At 38.5% G+C, this 19,339-nt stretch overlaps 1 protein-coding gene and 1 pseudogene across 2 annotated transcripts in view; one reads left to right on the top strand and one right to left on the bottom strand.

Annotated features, from left to right (window-relative positions):
* Positions 1 to 19,339, top strand: part of PRKD1 (protein kinase D1) — a 348,017-nt gene that overhangs the window by 106,949 nt on the left and 221,729 nt on the right. The window lies entirely within an intron of this gene.
* LOC116456393 (U6 spliceosomal RNA) lies at positions 12,712 to 12,811 on the bottom strand (annotated as a pseudogene).

Genomic DNA, 19,339 nt, shown 5'->3' with positions numbered 1-19,339 from the left:
GTAGACTTTGGCAGAAGGTAGCAAGTGTGACAGAGGCTGTTTCTCTGAAATGATAAAGGAACATTAGAACATTTGGGTCCTATTATTTCCTTTTAAGAACCTTTCAAATACAGAATTGCTGCATCCTCGCCGTGGCTGATAACTCACTTAAAATTCACACAAACTGATTTAAAAATGCAAAGGCCTCAAGCACTGCATTCCAACTGTGCGTATTCTAATTATACTGAATGCATGCAGTGTGTGTCCGAAGAATGTGTCAGCTTCTGGAGAACAGGGGGTGTTTCTAAGGCTTAGCCCCAGAGTTCTCAAATTGAACATTTGGAGAGCCAAAATACACAATGGAAAATACACACAATCTTGCTGTTTTCAATTAGGAGTGAGCTCCTGTTTCTTCGACTTCAGCAGGTGGCTATTCATCATTCAAATGAAAAATGTTTATTAATGTGAATGTGATATTTAGGAATTTTTACAATTGAGAATCAAATATTAAAAACTTTATCTTTCCTCTTCTCTCAACAACTTATAATGGTCTCATCCTAACGTTTCTGTCCTCTGACCTGTTACTTAAGAGCTTTTCAAAAGTGGACTTGACCTTCTTGCCTTTTATGTCAGTGGTTGGTTGTATAATGAGGACAGTGCTCCATTAAAGAGTGTTTTGTATTTGTATTTGTAGCACAAAAGAAGTGGCAATATAGTATTCATTCGATGATTCTGTCATTTAGAGCTATCAATTCAATGGGGTCAGGACCTAGGATATTTTAAAATTATGAGCTTGTTTATATTTATTAATTAAATATATACTTTAACATCTGCATTTAAATGGGTTTTTCTTTTGCATTATTCTCGGAAAACATAGGCTCTGCGAATAACAAATATTAAAAATAACAGCTTGTGAATTCACTTGTGATGGTAATTTAACATATATCAAAATGGAATATTTTGTGATATTCTTTGTTTACAGACTGGCAAGTAATCACTGAAATATAAACCAAACCACACATTCACATAATGTGAAAATTATACAATTCTCTAATGATGTTGTTATTTACAGTATCAAATGGAAAGCCAAGGAGAAAGTGAGTGCCTATGGGTACTCAGTGCTGGGCTTAGTTGATTCACACATAGTATATTCAGTTATTTCCAGGTGGAGTCCAAGCAAAATCAAACAACGTGTCTAAGGTCACCTAGCCTGTAAATGTTGGAGTTGGGGCCTGTTTAATTCAAAATGTGACTTTTAAACCTGGCTGCATCGTTTCCAATTTTCAATCTGTCTTTTGTTAATTTACTTTTGGCTTTACCTTAAAATTTCTTTGGAGAATTTTTTTTTTTAAACATTTTGATTCTTCACAGAAATATCTAGCTCTTCTTTAGTTAGATGTCCGTTTAAGAATGTTGTGGGACTGAACTAAGAACTGTGGGAGTATTTTCTTTGTAAAAAGAATCAGTAAAGAATGTCCCTTTTGCATCCTAGCTGCTTGTGGGATATTCCCTAAACGGAATAGTTTCCAGATACGCATGAACAAAACCCAGGATTCTGTACTTAGATCTACATTTTTAAAATGTTGATGAAAATCTAGATACTGTGTACCTAAAGTAAAGGGCAGAACATTAGCTGCCTGCAAACACAGTGATTGCTTTCTTCCTTAGGAAGCTAAGGATTTCTCAGCATGAGATTTTATTTATAAACAGTGCTGTCTCTTACAGGAGGTTCAAAATAAGGTCATCTTTTTGACTGTCCAGATTGAAGCACTAAAATAATTATTGCTCTGTTAACATGCTAGACAAACAGCAAAGCCATTTTGGATCTGAGCCTTTATTTGCTGAATTAGAAAGACATAAAGTGAATATTGACCCAAGAGAAATGCTCACTAAATGAAAAAGGAAAATTGTGCAATGCCCATAAGATGAAATTCGGATCATTTCTGAAGAAACCACTTGAAGGATTCTATAGAAATCATTCTGTGTAATTTGTTTTGAAGCTACTAAACTTAATCTGTTGTGATTATTTTCTATAGCTCATGTGTAATGAAGACTTGCAGTCAGATGACTGAGCATTATTTATTCAAATGATTGTACAAGAGAAACAGATTGCTTTCCATAGTGACCTGGGAGGCCAAAAACATTGAAGATCTGGGCAGTGCATTAATCATAAAATTAAAAAGAAAAAATAAATATGAAACAAATTGGTTCATGGAGTTAGTTGTAAAACCTGGTTGCTATGCTGAGTTACTGATTACAGGTATCACGGTCTGTATGAGAGGGTAGATGATTGCACTAGACTGGTGGTCTCTGTGGGTGATAAAGGCAAAGTGTTTAAAAGGTTGCTCTGACTGTGGAGTCTGTCTGCTTGAGGAGGTTGTGTGTGGGTGTGTGTGTGCAGGCACACATGGTCTCAGCTGTGCATCTGCAGGCATTCATGTGGAGGATGCTATTGTTTAACCCAGAATTGCCTAGAATTGCCATGTTGCAATCAGAACATTTGTATTATTTTAACAATGGTTTATTATGATATTTTGCCCATCAGTAATTTTTAAAAGAGGGGTGAATGTGTTCAAGAATTAGTTTGTGAACCTTTTTTCCTTTGTGTTGCTTTATAAGCCCTGAATGTCTATAAAAATTCCAGTGTGTCCCTGATTATGCTTCCTTTTAAAATGAAGTCCTTTGTTTAATTTTGCGATTCAGTGTGTAAGGAGAGAGTGAATAGAATGAGAACTTAACTTGAACTCTGTCTCTCTTCAAACTTAAAAGTCAGTATGTTATTCAGATAGAACAGAAAACAGGCTAATATGATAGTCAGGATCTAGCAAAGCATCCGGTGCCTCACTAATAGATCGTAGTGAACTGAATGTTAGTGGAACCATGGTCACTGAGTACCTAACCCACATACCAAGAGCTGTGTACTCTGAGTTACCACGGAATTCTGGCTGCTGCTCATTCTCCTTCCTTCCTTTGGATTGATATCTTTCTGACAATCTTAAGATGTCTATCTTAGCTGTCTTTGCAATCTACACAATCTACCTTAGAGAATACAAGAACACAGTCGTGTATTTAATCATCCTCAGTGTTACCCTAAAATCTATTATGAACATGTAAAATTCATTATGTTTACCCTAACTTCTATTTTGAAGTTCAGTGTATCTATTGTAATTACAGAGTCTCTATTGAACATCTCTAAGCATACTACACTCGAATTTCAAACTCAATATGTTCAAAGCTGACTTCATCTTTTCCCATTTCCCTCCATCACCGTTAGTGACTTCCAGAGTTTAAGCTAGAAAGCTGCATCATCTTAACCTCCTTCCCCCATTACATCTCATCCTACACAATCAGTGGGTTGCTGGGTACAACTCATTCCACCTCATCTGTGCCTCTTTCCTTGTTGATGTGTCTCAATTCAAGCTCTGATCACATTCGAAGACTATGGCAGTTACATATGAACTGCTATTCCTTTTCTCCCTTCCATTTCTTTACCTTTCTATTGTTGAAAATATTCTACCATTCCCTCCACAGGATTATCTTGTGGCTCCTTAGCGTGTTATACAAGGCCATTCAGCATCTGGCCCTAATTGGTTTATCTTCCCCGTTATCCATATTTCTAGGAGATGCTGTGTTCCCAGCCATACTGATCTGCTTATTATTCAATGAAAACACCTTTACGGCCGGGCGCGTTGGCTCACGCTTGTAATCCCAGTACTTTGGGAGGCCGAGGCGGGCGGATCACGAGGTCAGGAGATCGAGACCACGGTGAAACCCCGTCTCTACTAAAAATACAAAAAAATTAGCCGGGCGTGGTGGCGGGCGCCTATAGTCCCAGCTACTCGGGAGGCTGAGGCAGGAGAATGGCGTGAACCCGGGAGGCGGAGCTTGCAGTGAGCCGAGATTGTGCCACTGCACTCCAGCCTGGGCGACAGAGCGAGACTCCGTCTCAAAAAAAAAAAAAAAAAAAAAAAAAAAAAAAACTTTAATTGAAAAAAAAAAAAAAAAAAAAAAAAAAAAAAAAAAAAAAAAAAAAAAAATCCCTTCTCACTTCTTTCCCTGTCAACTAGGGGAGCACGTACTCATCCTTAAGGTTCTTTTCTCTGACACGGAGTAAATATTCATTGAATAACTAAAAATGTTTGGTCTCATCTATTCACTGAAGCCTTCTCAGAACACTTGGTACACACCTTTGTTACAACAGCATTTCATAGATTCTATTTTAATTGCAGAATGTATGTGCTTTTTTCTGCTTAGCCTGTGAGTTCCTTTAAGGCTAGTGCCAAAGTTTATTAATCTTTTCCTAGCACATAGCCTGGTGCCTGCACATAGTAGGCATTAAATAAATATTCACTGAGTCAGACCACCCGGGTAGTAGCCAGAAAGTATTGCCTCTAGATTAGTGGTATGAATGAACCTTATCTCCAGGGGTAATGTGGGGTGTCCTTATGATTCTGTAACCGTTGTGTTGAGGGTGGATATGCCTCACCTTCTCATTGTGGAGGCTGCGTTTATAGTGGCTGAATCTTTTTGGAGAGACTTTCATATTAGAAATAACTGGCACTCTCTGTGGACCAACATCTTTTGAGACTTGAATGTGTGTGACAGTCTACAAAGTAATATCTATACCTTGAGGGCAAACTTCAGGGACTCTGCTTTTGTATTCTTCATGGAGTTGAATTCATACTGTTGGTTCAGGTCAATAGTGTTTCATTGTTTTTACTTTTCAACTGGAAATAATTTCAAATTTATGGAAAATTGGCCAACAATGAAAATAACACAAAGAACATTCCTCTAGCTTTTACCTAGATTCATCTAAACATTTTACCCCATTTGCTTTATTTTATTTTATTTTATTTTATTTTTTGAGACGGAGTCTCACTCTGTTGCCTAGGCTGGAGTGCAGTGGCGCGATCTCGGCTCACTGCACGCTCTGCCTCCCAGGTTCATGCCATTCTCCTCCCTCAGCCTCCCAAGTAGCTGGGACTACAGGCGCCCGCCACCACGCCCAGGTAATTTTTTGTATTTTTAGTAGAGAGGGGGTTTCACTGCGTTAGCCAGGATGGTCTCGATCTCCTGACTTCATGATCCGCCTGCCTCGGCCTCCCAAAGTGCTGGGATTACAGACATGAGCCACTGCGCCCGGCCCCCATTTGCTTTATTATTTGTGTGCTCTCTCTCTTTCTGTCTCAGACTTTTTTTAATTCCTGAACTGTCTGAGGATATTATGCACCACGGCCCTTTGCACCTATCCACATCAGTATATATTTCCTAAGGATCAGGTATTGTTTTATATAACCACAGTGCAATGATCAATATCAATAAATTTGTCATTGATAAAATACCTTAACCTACCATTTATATTTCAGTTTTACCAATTGAGCCAATAACTTCCTTTAGACTATATTTTTCCTTCCAGTACAGGATACAGCCTTGGGTCAGGCATTGCGTTTTGTTGTTGTCTCCTTATTTTCCTTTAATGCAGACATTTACACAGCCTTTCTTTGTATTTTCTGACATTGACTTTTTGAAGAATACAGTGTACCCCCACCCCCTTTTAAATAGGAAATTTCTTATTTTGGGATTTGATAGGTCAGTAGATTTTGCTTATTTTTCTTTAACTGGTAGGTAGACTTGAAGTACTAATGGGTTATTACTATATCTAGTATATCTACTATATACATTAAAGTTATTACTTAATTTTTTTAGAGTAAATTGATAGTATTTATGAAACTTCACCTAGAAATAGAACATCATTTTAAAAAAAGTTTACATCTAAGAGGAACAGATTGAATATGCCAATATTTTGTAAATAACTAGGCTCTTTCTGATACTGCAAGGAGAAATAAAATAACTATTACTGACTTTCCATTGATATTAAAACCAAACAAAATAGTTGTACTGGAGCATAGGTGAACTTTTCTTTTTTTTTTTTTTTTTTCAAATGAAGTATTCTTTTCAGTTTTGAAATGTTAAATGCCGTGAAGATTGAATTCTCTTTCAGATCCATATTTTGACCAATTAATTGATATTAAGTCTTTGAATAAAGGCTTTTGTTGTTATTTGGAGGAAAGTGCACAATTTTGACTACAGGTACTTGAAAATTAATTCCTTACAGAATGAAAACCTGAAGGTATTAAAACACAATACATGAATATTTAATAGATAGCAAATATTTAGACTGGTTAAACAAGAAAGAAAATTAGCATCAAATTAAATAAACTGCTGTGGATATTTATCCCCAGTATTGGAGAGAATTGTGTGGTATGGTGTTTCTGTTTGTTGTTGTTTGTCATCTGTTCTGCCATCTCAGCTAAACTCATGAATTGAGAAGCAGCCTGGGCTTATTTCCACAACATTCAGACCTTACTGTGCATTTACACTTGCTTACAATATGCTTCTCTTTTCTTTCCAAGCGTGGTCATCTTTCATTTTCACCCCATAGGGTGCTCAGTACAGCCACCAAACACAGTGCAGTCAAATTGTCATGGGCAGCAAGGTAGAAGAAATACTGTCAAATGCCATTTTTTTTTACAACTTTAATTTGTTTTTCTCTCTTCATTGTTTATGATAACCTCCTAGAAACTTGAAAATAGCATTTCCTTCCCTGCTGTTTTTGTCATTTGTGTTTGGAAGACAAATCTTTTTTAAATGAAAAAATAGTTGCCTTTAACTGAGAAGAAAAAAATGGCAAAGCTATACAATTTTATTTTCCTTTGTAATCACAATGTTTTCTTTTCTTACTTTATTGGATTTTTGGGTGGAATTTATAAGAAGAATTAGGGAAGCAGTGGCTGGCAGAGGCAGGATAAGGCACATGTGAGCATGACTCTGGAGTCTTGCTGCTTGGGTTCAAATCCTGGCCTAGAAGTTTATAAGCCTAGCGATCTCCCGCAGGTTACCTCATCTCTCTGTCCTCTATATTCTCATCTGTAAAATGGAGATTACATAATGATATCTAACCATAGACTTAGAGGTCACGAGGATTTGTTGAGTCAATACTTATAGATACTTAAAACTGTGTCTATAATATAGCAAATGGTATGTATTTGTTAAATAAAAATCTCCTCCTTCCTCTTAATCTTATTATAGTCTTCATTTTTCCCTTGTGGTATGAGTTAGTGAAAACTAATGTTCACAGCTTTTCAGAGGGTCGTCTTCAGAGAGATCAGGGACCTTTCACTGAAGAAATGTGGATCTTTTTTGAAATCTTTTCAAAAGTCAAAATGTGTCAGTTTGTCACACATCCTTGTGCTTGGCTTAGTTGGGAGAGGGCATTATTAAAAGGTTACATAAGTTTATGTGCCAGTGGGCCTCTGATCACTCACAGCATGCCCTCATTTTGATTTGGCAGAAGCCCACTGTAGTTCTTGTGAAGAACATTTATGTTAGTTCAAAATTTCACAGATACCAGATATGTAAACTTGAAAGAAACATACTTTCAAAGATGATCCAAGGAAGCATGTCCTCAACTTTGCAAAAATGCTGAAGCCAACGTAAAAAATAAAGTATATAAATATATATTTGGAAAAATTAATTGTAATCCTTCAGGCCTTAATATGTCATCTTTATCTAAATGTATTCAAAATGAATCATTTTGGGAGCCTAGTAGGTCCCCAAATACTACAAATATAGATAGTTTACATTTATTTTCTGCTGAAGGCAGCAACAGAGAAAATATGGTCTCTTAGAATTCCAGGAATTTGAGGGCATTTCAATATGTGGGAACCATTTTTTAGTAATCATAGGGTCACATAAAATAGATTATTTACACTATTGAGGACACAATATCCTGGATGACAGCTTTTACAATCCATTGAAATATAAAACTGTCAGCGAAGCTAAAGACACCCTGAAACCAAAGAGGTACAAAGTCAGAGTAAATGTAAACTTCTGGTGATTTGTCATGATATGGCTGAGGCTATATTTTAAGAGAAAAAGTCACCTAGCACTTAAGGATAATAGAAAATTAAAAGAAGTTCATATGTTGGGCTTCATATGATGAGAACTCAAATAGCAAATAACTCTCCAGTTTATTTAAGTGTTACATTTATGGTAACATTTTTTCTCTCAACTGTAATAACAATAGATTTAAATAACAATAAAACATTTTTAAAAGCAATGAAATCATCTCCCTACCACCATGTGTCTGTTGTCATTCCTGAATGTGTGGCACATAGTTATTTGCTTTTTTGGGCATTGTTGGTAGCTCAGGAAGCTTGGTTTTCTTTCTGTACTGATTTCCCAAAACTGCTGATAAAAAGCTTCTAAGAAGAGTTTTAATGAGCTATTGACATGACTAAGCTGTTATTTATGTATTTATTTATTTATTGAGACGGAGGCTCTTTGTCTCGCTCTGTTGCCCAGGCTGGATTGGAGTGGCGAAATCTCGGCTCACTGCAACGTCCAACTCCCTGGTTGAGGTGATTCTCCTGCCTCAGTCTCCCGAGTAGCTGGGATTACAGGCACGTGCCACGACACCCAGCTAATTTTTGTATTTTTAGTAGAGACAGGGTTTCACCATGTTGGCCAGGATGGTCTCGATCTCCTGACTTTGTGATCCACCCACCTCGGCCTCCCAAAGTGCTGGGATTACAGGTGTGAGCCACCGCGCCCAGCCTGACATGACTAAATTGTTTATCAAAATGCTCCCTTTGCTTATACCTATATTGAAGGTAGCAAGAATGTCTTAAGCTAATGAAGAAATGAGTATTATTAATATGTAAAGAAGAGGTACCACATTTAAACTGGTAGACATAAATGCCATTATAATTTCTGTAGTTTACTGGAAAATAAACATAGGGCTGGAATTGTGCTATTTGAGAAGCACAGTTGGAAGTGTTTCATGGACTATGCATCTACTTAGACTTTTAAAGTATATACATTCTTAATAGTCACTTAGGAAGAACCTTGAGACCAGGAGACATGTTCCACTATCCAGAAAGGGTGGATGTTACAAGATATGTTAAGCTGAATCCTTAGTGGATGTTCCTTTGCATAGTACTGTAAATTGTTCCAGGATCTTATAACAGACTACTATCAATAAATTTCTCCCACGTTTTGTTTTGTTTTTTCATGAGTTTGTGCCAAAGGCATGTATTTTATACCTAGATTTTCCCTCTCACTGTCATGTTTTCCATCTTGCTCTCAACAATTTCCCTGTAGGGACATTTTGATTGTCTGGAATGGAGAGGTGAGAATACGCTGGAAGGATATAACTCATGAGACTGTCTACAGTATTCACGTTAACTATGATTTACTAGAGGAATAGAAAGAAATAACTAATTATCTTATGTTTAATTTCTCTTAAATAATTTAGATGTTTCTAATGGTAGTCTTGCCATGACAAGATTAATTCTTTACTGTTACAGTGTGCAGTCAACCGTGGAATTTTTTTTCCTTGATGATTATGAGGTCTTTTGATGCACTTTTTTAAGAAGGCTTTTCATTTTAAAGTCAGTGAGAAACCTCTCAAATAGATCTGAATTAACCAGGGCACTTGGAGCCGCAGTTGATTTTAATGACACAATTTAGAAAATGAGAATCAACACAAAACACTTTGGGTTTGTTCATCTATGTTAATACGTGCATTCTGTCATCTTCCTTTAGACTGGCACTTATTTAAATATTAAACCATCCTTTACACTGTTGATATGGTGATACAGTTCAAGTTGGCTCTTTCCTATATTTTTCTTAGTCATAAAAAATTTTGCATATAGTTAATTAAATTGCATAAAATATAATTAGCTTAGTTTCGAGTGCTAAGGAATCAATGAGAGTAGAGAACAGATTCAAGGTTTTTGTAGTGAGTAGATACAAAGCTGTATTTGTGTCGGTGCCAGCAATGGAGGCAGCAGGGAATCATCGAGACAGGGCAAGCAGCCAGCCTGGGATCCGAGCCTAAGCTAAGTGGAGAGGGTTTTGCATATACCTTTGAAAAAGTGCATCAAAGTCAGGTGTGCAGACTGCAGTTGGAGCACATGCAGGCATAAGAGGTTAGCTATTCAGAACTTTCAGGTGCCCAGACAGGGCAGGGAAAAAGCCTAGTTCCTTAGTATACTGATGTAGTCAGGATCCTAAGAATCTGTAAGAGCTTGAGACTGTCAGAACAGAACTAGGGCACCACTAGCAAGAAGACATAGATAGTCAGCCAGCACTGCGCTCCTGCCTTGGGAGGTTCTTAAGTGCTTTTTGTTAGACACCAGGCTGAAACTTGGAAAGAGGAAGATGCAGTAATTTGCCACACCTGGCAAACCCTGACCCAGTGTTGTTGCCATACCCACATCTGACTGGGGTTGGCAATGATTAATTATGTAGTGGGACAGACAATACAGGCAAGTGAGGTCGTGAGCAAACTGTTTTATTTGTGGTTCTTTCTCTACTACTTTGATATTTTAACTTTAAAATGAAGCTGAAAGAGAATTTAGCTAGTAAAGGGAAAATAAAAAGTCATGTTAGAGAGAAGTCTGCACATATCCATTCATTAATTCAGTCTTTCATTCAACAAATATATTTTGAATACCTTAGTATGTAATTACCCAAAGTAAATGAATATTCATTCATCTTTGAAATTCAAATTCCATTTTGCTAATGAACAGCCCAGTGTTTACCCAGAGGTACAGAGGTAGCAGTGGCAAAACTAATTTGATCCCTAACTTTTTTTGTTTATACAGTTCAGGTCTCTGCAAAGTCCTGGCTGGAACCAAAAGGTGGGTTGATCTTGGCTATGAACATCATCTGACAAAGCAAGAAATGGTAGATACAGTAATTGGATGTGTAATTTACATTGAGAGTCAGTGTTCACTTAACAGGTCAGAGTGCAAGCATGCTGACATTGTTGATATTAATTGCTAATATCTATTGAGTGTTTCGAATGTGCTAGGCCCTGTGGTATTAAGCAAGTTTCTTCCATTACCTCATCTAACAGTTTAAGTAGAAATAGGTGCTCTTTGGGTAGTGTCTGTCTCTGCGGCCCTACAGATTTGGCCTCACCCTCTCCCTAGAACTGTAATGAGAATAATCTCATTTGGGCATCTACTCACAATACACAGTCCTAAAGAGCAGCATAAAATTCTTATCCGGCTCAGGTCCTCTGGGAAGTCAGCCTGAAGAATTCAGATTTTCCCTATTATATTTGTGATGTTCCACCATCTGATGGGCAAGATGTTTTGTCTTTTGTATATAAAATTTATGTAACTGTACCAGCATCAAATATGTACTTCCAGTTGTAAATGTATGTTGATCAGTTTTCATATTCAAGAATTTAACATTTTAAAGTTGATTTTGGGCTTTTCCACATACAATTGTCTCCTCTTTTTATAAATAAAGATATGCTTTTGCATAGACACTTAAGTTTCCAGAGTATTTTTGTGGTTTCTAGAATGCATATTTTCATTTTATCTTAAATAGATGAGAGAAGTTTTTTGTTGTTGTTTTTTTGAGACAGAGTTTCGCTCCTGTTGCCCAGGATGGAGTGCAGTGGCATGATCTCAGCACACTACAACCTCCACCTCCCAGGTTCAAGCAATTCTCCTGCCTCAGCCTCCTGAGTAGCTGGGATTACAGGCATGTGACACCATGCCTGGCTAATTTTTTGTATTTTTAGTAGAGACTACGGTTTCACCATGTAGGCCAGCTGGTCAAGAACTCCTGACCTGAGGTGATCCACCCGCCTTGGCCTCCCGAAGTGCTGGGATTACAGGTGTGAACCACGATGCCTGGCTAGGTTAGATAAGTTTTAACAAAACATATAACTCCGGGGACTGTTGTGGGGTGGGGGGAAGGGGAGGGACAGCATTAGGAGATATACCTAATGCTAAATGACGAGTTAATGGGTGCAGCAAAACAACATGGCACATGGATACATATGTAACAAACCTGCACATTGTGCACATGTACCCTAAAACCTAAAGTATAATAATAAAAAAAAAAGAAAAAAAAATATAACTGATATGGTTTGGCTCTGTGTTCCCACCCAAATCTCATCTGGAATTGTAATTCCCATGTGTGGAGGGAAGGAAGTGATTGGATCATGGGGCCAGTTTCCCTTATGCTGTTCTCCTGATAGTGAGTGAATATTCATAAGATCCGATGGTTTTATACATGGTAGTTTTTTCTGTGCTCTCACTTCTCCTCCTGCCTCCTTGTGAAGAAGTGCCTGCTTCCCCTTCACCTTCCACCGCGATTGTAAGTTTCCTGAGGCCTCCCTAGACATGCAGAAGCTCTTTCCTTTGTAAATTACCCAAGTCTGAGTATTTCTTTATAGCAGTGTGAAAACGAACTAATACGATAACTGAACGCTTTCCTCCTGAGAGGGGGAATAACATGGTGAACATAGTGTTTGCAGATTTCGTATTCAAGCAAGTTATTTTAAGGATTGCTCTTTTACATATTAAAGTCAAATTATATTCAATTCAGTGTTCCGGTTATATCTAGGTATAGGTAGTTTTGCTAATGATTTCCTGTATGTTGTATGTGTCCTTTTAATAGTGCTTGAGTCTTTTTTTAGTGGTGATAATTATAATATGGAGTTGTAAGACATAATACAAAGATATCCTTTGTAACTCTGCATGTTTTTTCTCAATGACATTTTGCAAAACTCTAGTTTAGTATCACAGCTAAGATATCGATATGGGTGCACAATCCAGATTTCCCAAGTTTTATGTGTTCTCTTTGTGTGTGTGTATGTGTGTGTGTGTGTGTGTGTGTGTGTGTGTGTATTTAGTTATATAAAACAAAAATATGAAACACATAACAAATTTGTATGTCATCCTTGTGTAGGTATACTAATCTCACTATTGTCCAATTTTAGTACATGTGCTAAAGAAGTGAGCACAGGCCTGGGGTTTCTTATGCATCAGGACTGGCTTCATTACTCAGTGATGAGAGCAGTTGTTTGGGGTGTAATGCTCTGAATTTACCGTCTTGAAATCCTTGATTTTATATTTGTATTTATGTTTTATAAGTGAAGTCTGGTGGGATAATGGAACATGCCCAAGACTTGAAGTCCTGGTTCAGGTGACCACTTGTGCTGTTGTCCACTTCTGGCTTCCCCACCACTGAGGACCCCAAGCCCAACCTGGCCTCTTCTTCCCTGCTCCTGCGCAACAACTGCTGCTGTCCTCAGCCCCTGGCAGAGAGGGTCAGGGTCTGAAGCAAGAGCCCCACAGGTCTTAGAACAGGGCATTGATGTGGCCACCCCTTCTAGGAGTGCCACTGTGGTGCCTCAGTGAGGCAAACCTCTCACTCCTGAACTAGATGCTTAATGTATCCTTGTGTAGGGACCGTGGTGCTTCTGGGGATCATCCTTCTGCTTGTGGGCTGGGGCAGTAGAGTTGTGTGTGGTAAGGGAGATGCCCAGCTCACCTCTCCTAGGTGGTGCACAGAGCATTGCTCTGGCAGCTGGAAGGAGAGAGAACTCAGCTGCTAGCCAGTGGGCAGTTTGTGTGAGCTGTGGGTGCGCATGTGGGGTAGAACCCTGGAAGGTCTGCATTTATTGTGCAGATATCCCTGTGCCTGAAGGATGTCAAGTAGCAAATAATACCATGGCAGGTTGAGGGGAAGCTGCGGAAGAAAGGAAAACACTTGATATTTTAGTACCTTTAATGGCACTTTTCCTCTGCTTTATGAACAAGGGGCCCTGCAAATTATGTGGCCCATTCTGATAAGCATAGTGTTATCTTCAGCAATCATTTACTATACACAGTGCCCACTTGTTTTCACTGCATCATCCTATATTTGCTTCAAATCTCAGTGACATAATAAGAAGATATTCAGTGAGACTGTGTGGAGACTAGAGCAGCACAAAACCCATAATGATATAAATATGTGGTGGAAAATTACAATAAAACCCTTGCATCTTCCACTTTAATTTTGCCTCAAGGAAATGGCAAAATGCCCAGCTGGCAATAACCAGTTCCAAATGAGCTGCCAAAACTACTAGGTGCTGAAATAGATAGTTTGTTGTACTTCCCCGTTTTGGTGACTGACTATAGGTTTTGAGGTTGGCATTTTAAAGCCAGAGCAGGTGCCTGCCACCTGGAAGCATTTTCTTAAGTGCCAAGCTAATGTCACCACAATAAGACCAATGAAGTGTATTTTTAAATAACATTGAAACTGCTTTACATGTGCATACATATCTATTGAAATAAATCCTAAATAGGCCTAAAATGTTTTCATCTGGAATTCAAAGGGATATGATTTGTGTCTTGGAACAATGAAAGATTCTTATAAAAAGGAGCATGCTGATAGAAAACATTTAGATAAAATATTTGAAAAGTTTGTAAATGTAGATTGAAATGTTAGCATAAGAAAATTAGATTGCTTTACCTTAGAACCTGACATTAGAGGTGCTGAGGTGACGGTGAAGAATACATACAGGCACACATCTTTATATTGCTGTCAGTTGATTGTGCTTTGCAGATTGTGCATTTTTTTTACAATTCAAGGTTTGTGGCAACATTGCATCAAGCATGTCTATTGCCATTTTTCCAATAGCACATGTTCACTTCAAGTTTCTGTGTCATGTTTTGGTAATTATCACAATTTTTTAAACTTTTATTATATTTTTATGGTGATCTGTGATGAGTGATTTTTGTAATTACTATTGTAATTGTTTTGATGTACCAGAAGTTGTGCCCATATAAGACAGCGAACTTAAGTGTGTGTGTTCTGACTGATTCATCCACCGGCTGTTCCTTCATCTCTCTCCTTCTCTTTAGGCCTCTCTATTCCCTGATAAACAACAATATTGAAATTAAGCCAATTAATAACTCTACAATGACTTCTAAGTGTCAAGTGAAAGGAAGAGTCACATGTCTTTCATTGTAAATCAAAAGCTATAAATGATTAAGCTTAGTAAGGTGTGGCCTCTAGTGCCAAACACTTAGCCAAATTATGAGTGCCAAGGAAAAGTTATTGAAGGAAATTAAAAGTGCTACTCCATTGAACACACAAATGATAAGAAAACAAAACAGCCTTATTACTGATAGGGAGAAAGTTTTAGTGGTCTGGATAGAAGATCAAAGCAGCCACAACATACCCTTAAGCCAAATCCTAATCCAGAGCAAGGTCCTAACTCTCTTCAATTCTGTGAATGCTGAGAGAGGTGAGGAAGCTACAGAAGAAAAGTTGAAAGCGAACAGAGTTTCTTTCATAAGGTTTAAAGAAAGAAGCCATCACCATAACATAAAGTGCAAGGTGTAGCAGCAAGTGCTGATGTAGAAGCATCAGCAAGTTATCCAGAAGATCTAGCTAAGATCATTCATGAAGGTGGCTTCACTAAATAACAGATTTTCAATGAAGACAAAACATCCTTCTATTGGAAGAAGAAGCATCTAGGACTTTCACAGCTAGAGAGGAGAAGTCAATGCCTGGCTTCAAAGCCTCCAAGCAGAGGCTGACTCCCTTGTTAGGGGCTAAAGCAGCTGGTGACTTTAAGTTGAAGCCAGTGCTCAGTGACCATTCTGAAAATCCTGGGGACTTTAAGATTTATGCTAAATCTATTCTGTCTGGCTCCATAAATGGAATAAAACCTGTGTGACAGCACATCTGTTTGCAGCATGGTTTCTGAATATTTTAAGCCATGGTTAAGACTTACTATTCAGATAAAAAAGATTCCTTTCAAAATACTGTTTTTCGTTGACAATGCACCTGGTCACCCAAGAGCTCTGGTGGAGATGAACAAGGAGTTAAATGTTTTTATAGCTGCTAATGGAATACCATTCTGCAGCCCATGGTTCAGAGAGTAATTTCAACTTTCAAGTGTTATTGTTTAAGAAATATATTTCATAAGGCTACAGCTGCCATTGATATAGTGATTTCTCTGATAGATCTGGGCAAAGTAAATTGAAAACATTCTGGATAGGAATCACCATTCTAAATGCCATTAAGAATCTTCATGATTCATCAGAGGTGGTTAAAACCGTAACATTAAGAGGAGTTTGGAAGAAGTTGATTCCAACACTTATGGATGACTTTGATGGGTTCAGGACTTCAGTAGGGGAAGTAACTGCAGATGTGGTTAAACTATCAAGAGAACTAGAATTAGAAGTAGAACCTGAAGGTGGTTCATACCTGTAATTCCAGCACTTTGGCAGGCCAAGATGGGCAGATCGCCTGAGGTCAGGAGTTCGAGATCAGCCTGGCCAACACGGTGAAACTCCATCTCTACTAAAAATACAAAAATTAGCTGAGTGTGGTGGCAGGTGCCTGTAATCCCTGCTACTTGGGAAGCTGAGGCAGGAGAATTGCATGAACCCAGGAGGCAGAGGTTGTAGTGAGCTGAGACAACACTATTGTACTCCAGCCTGGGCGACAAGAGCAAAACTCCCATCTCAAAAAAAAAAAAAAAAAAAAAAAAAAAAAAGTAGAGCCTGAAAGTAGGACCGAATTGCTGCAATCTAATGATTGAACTTGAATGGATGACTAGTGGCTTCTTATGGATGAACAAATAAAGTCATTTCTTTTGATAGAACCTACTCCTGGTGAAGATTCCGTTAACATTATTTAAATGACAACAAAGGATTTAGGGGTTTACATAAACTTAGTCAATAAAGCAGTGGCAGGATTTAAGAGGATTGACTCCAATTTTGAAAGACATTCTACTGTGGGTAAAATGCCATCAAACTGCCTCACATGCTACAGAGAAATCTTTCATGAAGAGTCAGTGGGTGCAGCAAACATCATTGTTGTCTTATGTTAAGAAATTGGCTGTGAGGCACGGTGGCTCACTCCTGTAACTCTAGCACTTTGGGAGGCCAAGGCGAGCGAATCACTTGAGGCTAGGAGTTCGAGACCAGCCTGGCCAACATGGTGAAATCTTGTCTGTACTAGAAATACAAAAATTAGCCAGTCTTGGTGGCACACACCCGTAATCCCAGCTACTCGTGAGGCTAAGGGATGAGAATTGCTTGAACCCAGGAGGTGGAGGTTTCAGTGAGCCGAGATCACGCCACAGCATTCCAGCCTGGGTGATAGAACAAGACTCTGTCTCAAAAAAAAAAAAAAAAAAAAAAGAAAAGAAAAAATTAAAAAAAGAAAAGAAATTGGCCTGCTGTGGTGGCTCATGTCTGTAATCCCAGCACTTTGGAAGGCTGAGGCGGGTGGATCACTTGAGCTCAAGAAGTGTGAGACCAGCCTGGACAACATGGCGAAACCTCATCTCTACAAAAAAATACAAAAATCATCCAGGCATGGTGGCACACACCAGTAGTCCCAGCTACTTGGGAGGCTGACGTGGGAGGATCACTTGAGCCTGGGAGGCAGAGGTTGCAGTGAGCCAAGAAATTGCCACTGCACCCCAGCTTGAGCCATGGAGTGCGACTTTGTCTCAATTTAAAAAAAAAAAAAAAAGAGGAAATTGCTACAGCCACCTCAGCCTTCAGCAATCACCACTGTGATCAATCAGCAGCCATCTATATTGAGACTAGATTCTCCACTGGCAAAGAGATGAGGACTCCCTGAAGGCTTAGATCAAGAATCCCCAAACGTCAAACCATAGACACAATAGGAGTTGAGCAGTGGGCCAGTGAGCATTACCATCTGAGCTCTGCTTTCCAGCCTTCTGTCAGATCGGCAGCATTAGATTCTCATAAGAGCCTGATGATCTGAGGTGGAACAGTTTCACCCTGAAATCATCCTCTGTCAAGAGACCACTGGAGACAATTGTCAGCATTTTTTAGCAATAAAGTATTTTTTTTTTCATTAAGGCATGTGCATTTTCTTTTTAGACATAATGCTATTGCAGACTTAATTGACTACAGTATAGAGTAAGCATAGCTTTTATATGCATTGGGAAACCTGAAAATTTGTGTGACTTGCCATATTGCGACAATATGGTTTTATTGGTTTTATTGTTGTGATCTGAACTGAATCCACAACATATTCAATGTATTCCTGGCACGTTTTTACAACATTTCAATCTTTGAGACCAAAGGACCTCTCTTGTTTCAGTTGCAACAGTATGTCTGTTTTGGTGCCTGTAAATACATTTGCAAATCTGATGCCTTCAGGATGCTTACAGGCTGTCCTTTGTCTCCAGTTAAGCTTTTTCTTTTCTTTAAGTTTTCAGCAGAATATTCCAGGAATCTCTGCATACTTCAGGAGTTTTCAAGGTTAGTTTTTTGTTTTAATACTTGCCTGAACAGTCTGAACCATTTTCTAATGCTCATCTAACCAAACAACTACTTTATTTATTGTTCTGCCTGACCTGTAATGTAATCTGCATAATGCGCTGGCTGTTTTCTGATTCAGACTACATATTTCAGATTGGATCTACTTGTTGTATTTTTTTTTTCTCCTGCAACCTGAAGGCCAGGCAGAGAGGGTTCACTGAAATCTAGGATTTGTAAGATTGTATTTTAATCAGTTTCACAGCATACCCTCCTTCTCCCAAGCCTATTGCCCAATCTCAGAATGAGATCAAAATAAACTGAATTGTCCTTACTCACTTTCACAAAGTTGCTAGTTAGAAGCAAAATGTCCAATCCGTCCTGTAGGAAGAAGAAAGAGACCCAGCACTGGGTCCAGATAATCTGTAAATTGCATATTTAATGTAAGAATAATCATGGCTCTTGTGATTGAGAGCTTTTCAGTATATTTGGTGGAAGTAAACTGTTTGTGTCCTCCAGTGGTTGATGAGATCTGCTTCTTGCCTTGCCTTCCTCTCCTGGGCATTTATTTGCTAAGCAGATTGATCTCTTTAGTGCATCTGTGTCTGGGTGGGTGATGTCTCCACTACTACAGTACACTCTTCTATATTTATTATTTCACTAACAATTACTTCCACTTTCTCGTTTTTCCCTTCTCTGGCTTGTTCTCATGCTCTAACTTGCCATAACTTAAGTTTTCTTCTTTCCTCCTCATTGCATATTCCCCTTCACTGGCAGCTTAAAAGTACTTACATCACCTTGTGATGACTCACACTTTCTGTTAATAATGAAAAGTGATCATGTTCTAGAGAGCAGAGCCCATGCTCTGGAGGCAGCCTGCCAAGGGTTGAATCCTGGCTCTTGGCTCTACCACCCATCAGCTCACTAGCACTGTGAACTTGGAGAAGTTTTTTAACCTCTCCTTGCCTACCTTTCCACATCTGAAAAATGCAATACTCTAGTTCCCACCTCATAGAGATGCTGTGAAGATTAAAGGAGTTATTCTACATTATGGATTTAGAACAATTCGTGGCACGTAGTAAGTGCTCAATAACTATTAGCCATTGTTATGACTTAGTTTCATTTAGCTCAGTTGTATGACCATTCATTCAGCCTTCTGTTTTTACATTCAGCATTCTGTTTTTCTGGCAATACCTATTGATATCCCAGATAATTAATTTTCTTTTTTTTGTAATGCATTTAGAAAATGTTGC

Source organism: Hylobates moloch, unplaced genomic scaffold, assembly GCF_009828535.3.
Source record: "Hylobates moloch isolate HMO894 unplaced genomic scaffold, HMol_V3 SCAFFOLD_16, whole genome shotgun sequence".
Lineage (NCBI taxonomy): Eukaryota > Metazoa > Chordata > Mammalia > Primates > Hylobatidae > Hylobates > Hylobates moloch.
This window is presented reverse-complemented; position numbering and strand designations above follow the sequence as displayed.